We start from the raw sequence: 5,733 nt of genomic DNA, 5'->3' as shown, positions 1-5,733 counted from the left end.
GCTCGCTCTGACTGCGGCCAATAGCTGGCCGGAAGTCCTGCCGTCGATCCATCCGAGTTGCCGGCTTGCCATGTGGCTGCGCGGTGGACGATCTGCGCCCCACACTTGCGTTTCAAGTCGCCCAGTACGAGGCCCCCAAGTGACAAGGCCCCCGCACCAACTTCAAAAATCTTCTGCATCCAGGGTAGCCGCTGTACAACCTGCGAGACTGACCTGCTGACAAGGGAACCTCCCCATCGCACCCCCCTCAGATTTAGTTATAAATTGACACAGTGGATAGGCCTTGAAAATCTGAACACAGATCAATCGAGAAAACAGGAAGAAGTTGTGTGGAACTATGAAAAAATAAGCAAAATATACAAACTGAGTAGTAAAAGTGTAAGATATGCAACATCAAGGGCTATTTAAGCTGAAGAGCGCCGTGGTCCCGTGGTTAGAGTGATAAACTGCGGAACGAGAGGTCCTTGGTTCGAGTCGTCCTTCGAATAAAAATTTTACTTACTTTATTTTCGCAAAGTTACGATCTGACCGTTCATTCATTGACGTCTCTGTTCACTGTAATAAGTTTAGTGTCTGTGTTTTGCGACCGCACCGCAAAACCGTGCGATTAGTAGACGAAAGGACGTGCCTCTCCAATAGGAACCGAAAACATTTGATCGCAAATTCATAGGTCAACCGATTCCTCCACAGGAAAACACGTCTGAAATATTCTATACGACACTGGTGACGGCATGTGCGTCACATTACAGGAATATGTTGTCGACCCACCTAACTTGCACACTTGGCGAATGGGTAAAAAGATTCTTCTACCTTGCCCGATTTAGGTTTTCTTGTGGATGTGATCATCACTCCCAAAAAAGTGATGAAAACATAAGAGTTTGTCACATAAACGGCAACAAATGAATGCAACAGTTTCACAGTCGCACAGTTTTCCCTGTGCTCTGTCAAAACATACGTTTTTAACGTTTTCAAGTTTTTCCGTGTGTAGACCGTCAAATCCTGCATGTGTCCAAGCAAATCTGAACATGTCCTGGAATTTTGGAGAGCGAAGTTGATCATGTCTGAGTGCATGAACTTTGATAATTGTCTGAAAATAAAAAATTTAAACTTTTCACTCGAGGGAGGATTGAACCAGGGACCTTCCGCTCCGTAGTTGCTCACGGTAACCACGGGACCACGGTGCTCCTCAGTGTACACGTACCTTGATGTGGCTTATCTTGCACACGGACTACGCAGTTTGTATATTTTGCTTATTTTTTTCATAGTTCCATACAACTTCTTCCTGTTTTCTCGATTGATCTGTGCTCAGTTTTTCATGGCCTATCCCTGTGCCAACTTATAACTGAATCTGAGGGGGGTGCGATGGGGAGGTTCCCTTGTGAGAAGCTTTGGTACACCTAGGAATTGAGCAATGTGCCAGGGCTTGGACGGGATTAACTTAATTAGTGTCACGTTTCGAAGCAGGTTGAACTTCATATTTGCGTGGATTCTGCAAAGATCCTTTGTAGTAACAAGGATTTGTAGCCCGGTTCGTGCCTGAATTTGTTGCAGACATGCAGTGACGCCATTTCCCATTATCGTGTGCTCTCGTACGACACAGCACTAAGATCGTTCGTAGTCAGTTCCATGCTGGCCAGTTTTGAGGAGGACTATTTTATGACGATTGAGTGCTGCACCCGAAGAGCGTTCTTACTCTCTGAGTTACTGTCGAAGTCACATCGGGAACGGTTGCGGACCAGGATCCCTTTCGCCTGATGGATGCGAAGGACATTTATTTCAATTTTACTGAGACGCGGGTGGAGGTTGGCATCGTGACATGCAAGGGTGCCGGGTGTATCTTGGAGACATTGTTGATAAAATGCTAACGCAAGCCTTTTCCAGAAGGATACTTCGCGACTATAACTCAAAGCAGCAATCCTCAACAGTGGCTCTGCAAGGTTGGTCCATCACGCGAGGATGGAGCTGTAACTGCCCACTTTTTGTATGCAGTGTTGCAACACAAGATGTACCTCCGCGTGGAGACCGGCTGCCACAAGATGACTTGTACTGAATTTTCAGAAACACTAAGCTGTCACGGAACTATCACCCTCCAGTTTCATTTAACATGCAAATCAACAGTGGTCACTGAAAGCCACAGGGTGCACTGCAGCACTTCGCAAATCGTCTTTGCGCCACTTTGAGACATAGATCCTGTCGATCCTACTGGCACCACTATTAAAGATATGCGTGAACTGGAAGTTGGATGTAAAAGACGCAATGTGTCCGATAGTTCTCTAGTAGCCAAGGTCTCCGCGGGTTCGGGACATTTAGTAGGCATAGGATGCTGGTCGGCCGAGGCTGTGACAGAGTTGAATCGCCGCCGATTACTGTTGGCTGGGTCGTGGCCTAAAAGGGACAGAAGCCTTAATAAAAAAAGGCTCACTTGGCACGTCTGTTATCTGCGCCAGACGGCGCATAAATATTGAGAAATTGAACCACCCTGATACACGATATGGGGCGGCCATTCCATAAAAGTTGGATGTCTATTGGAGCAATCGCGTCTTCATAAAGAATTGCGGTTCCACCTTTAGTGTTGAGGTTAATACTGAGGACAGCTTCATAGCAGTTATACTATCAAAACTCTTAGCAGTCACTTCTTGAAGTAAAATTATTTGTTTATTTATTGCTTAATTAGCCTGACCAAATTAGGGTCTTAAGGCCCTCTTTTACATCTGACCAAGAACAACACATACGAAGAAAATTTACGTAAAAATCGCAATAGTAAATTGCAGTGTTAATAAAAATAATAATAGTTGGCAATAGTTATATTAATAGTAACACTAACAATGGTGATAAAATAATGGAGGAATTAAGAATATTAATTAGTTATTACATAAAAAGCTCAATAATTTTCATTATTAACAAAAGTAATAATTTGCACTAATAATAATAACAGCGACAATAATAACAACAAAATAATGGAGGCAGTGAGAGTGATATCGATTAGTTTAGCACTTTCGAAGCCTTTCTTGCTATTGGAAGAAGTGGAAGGGATAATGAAGGAGGAGAGAACTGAAATGAAAGTGACGATGGTTGCTAGAAAAGAAGACAATTTCAATAGAGAACTCTGCAGGCAAGGGAAGGGAAAAGTGGTGGGGGAGGGAGGGGGTTGACGAGAATGAGCTACAAGAAGGAACAGCTATTATGATAGAAGGTAGGCTATTAGCTGCCTTTTCAATTTTGAAAGGATTTTAATTTCTTTAATATTTTGAGAAAGATTGTTCCAAAGTCGAGTTCCTGATACAAAAACTGATTTAGAGAATATGGCAGTGTTATGTAGTGGTACAGAGAAGTAAATTACTATGAAATCGCCGTACTTTAAAAAATTAATAAAAGATACTATTTTATACAGAGTTGAAATTGCATTAATATTAAGTGTTAAGTGGAAAACACTTCGAACTATACGTTATTAAAGGCATATAACGTTGTGCACTCAGTATATGGCGTAAAGAAACAATCATTTGCTTCTACAAGTAAAACCGGCGTAAAAAAACAAAACTAGCGTAAAATTAAAAACTAGCTTAAATTATTGCTTTGTAGAAAACTCACATGATACACTGGTTTGCAAAATTAACAGAGCCGGCCGGTGTGGCCGAGCGGTTCTAGGCGCTTCAGTCTGGAAGCGCGCGACCGCTACGGTCGCAGGTTCGAATCCTGCCTCGGGCATGGATGTGTGTGATGTCCTTAGGTTAGTTAGATTTAAGTAAGTTATAGGGGACTGATGACCTCAGATGTTAAGTCCCATAGTGCTCAGAGCCATTTGAATTTGAAAACTAACAGACACTGTAAGAATACCGAAATCATGTCACTACTTTATTACTAGGCCTTTGTGTAAACTTGAAGACAATTCTTCCGCGACAGACGACGACGGGGCAGGGGAATGCTACGGCATGTTTTCCTCCTCCTGCTGGCAGCACGGCCCGCGGCCGTCGGCGTAACGTGCTGATGACGTGTTATCCTGCCCACCACCGTCCCCTGTCGCGTCGCTCGAGTGGCCGCTTCCGCTTCGCCGCGGCTAGGGGTGGAGCGCGTCACTGCCGTAGTCGAATATACACGTGTGCGCTGTACAGCTACTCGCCACTCTCTCCGTTTCTCCGCTTATCGGGTGCCGTAGCCTGTACTTTTGCCGTGTTAAGATGAATTTTCATGTGTTCGTCTTCTTCTACAAAGACTGCACTGATCAATGATTTTTTCGTAGCTCCCAAATACTTTCTCATAGCTCTGTACTGTAGTTTGGCCAATCCATCTAAAACATTATTTGGCGCGTTTCCGTAGCATGTACACTTACAATCTGGAAATGATCTTAATAAGGACATGTAGATCAGATGAGAGTCTGTTGCAGCTACCTACCATGAGCGGGTGGCGGATCGGAGGACATTCAGTACGTGATTAGATTTAATGTTACGTATTTGATGTATCCGTACTGTGACAATTTGCGATCTAGATGACAGCCCTAGGAATGTGACTGATGGTTCATTAGAGAACGTATACGGAACCAGTCGAATAGTGTCTGTTATCGAGGTCAGCTTTTTCCTTGTAATCTGCTGATTGTATGAGTCCAGTTTCTAGTGATCATGCGCAGAGTGCTATCATGCGTCATTAAGTCACAAATGATTAACGCATAAGATGTAACATGACTGCATATATCATCTGCAAATTGAAGAGATTTGGTATTAGGAGAAAATATATTTTCAGTGTCGGCTCAGATATACGAGGGGCGTTGCGAATGTTCTGCTCATGTAGTAGCTCTTCCTAACTGCACCCCATACGAGCAAACCAGTTGCGTCTTTACGTGTGGTTACTCGTACTTTGGTTACTTGGGCTATACACAGCTCTGTTTAAAAAGAATAGCTCGATCTAGTCATAGAGTCGAGCCACGTACGTCTGCTTTCTTGCTCCACAGCTAATTCGCTGCTAATAACAACCTGTAGCTGTGATTCTGCGGTTAAACAATCTACGAATTGGATAGAATTGCTGGTTAATAAAACACACAGAAACACAAAATAAAAGTGAAACGACATCTCAAATAAACGGGAAGTGGTCCTACGATATCCAGTTAAAATACAGACCGAAAATGCCATTATCAAATACAATAAAGTTACGTTGAGAGCGTCACGAGAGTGATAGCTTAATCCCCAAACTAACTTGTAATCAAAGATACGCGAAAAATAAGTCCATTTCGTAATCAGAATACACGAAATATTCACCAGCTCAAAATAGTTCAGAGTTCAACATGATTACCTCCCTAGGCCCGACAAGACGCCTCCTGAGACGCGGCAAGGTAGGAGTAGGCAAAATGCAACAGGGAATAACAATATTAATGTGCTAATAGTAAACTGCGGGAGCGTCTGTAGAAAGGTCCCAGAACTGCTCTCATTAATAAACGGTCACAACGCCCATATTGTACTAGGGACAGAACGTTGGCTGAAACCAGACGTAAACAGTAATGAAATCCTAAACTCAGATTGGAATGTATACCGCAGAGACAGGCTGGACAGTGAAGGGGGAGGCCTGTTTATAGCGATAAGAAGTGCAATAGTATCGAAGGAAATTGACGGAGATCCGAAATGTGAAATGATTTGGGTGAAGGTCACGGTTAAAGCAGGCTCAGACATGGTAATTGGATGTCTCTATAGGCCCCCTGGCTCAGCAGCTGTTTTGGCTGAGCACCTGAAGGATAATTTGGAAAATATT

Source organism: Schistocerca nitens, chromosome 3 (genome assembly GCF_023898315.1).
Source record: "Schistocerca nitens isolate TAMUIC-IGC-003100 chromosome 3, iqSchNite1.1, whole genome shotgun sequence".
Lineage (NCBI taxonomy): Eukaryota > Metazoa > Arthropoda > Insecta > Orthoptera > Acrididae > Schistocerca > Schistocerca nitens.
The sequence above is the reverse complement of the archived record's forward strand: the minus strand, read 5'-3'. Positions refer to the sequence as shown.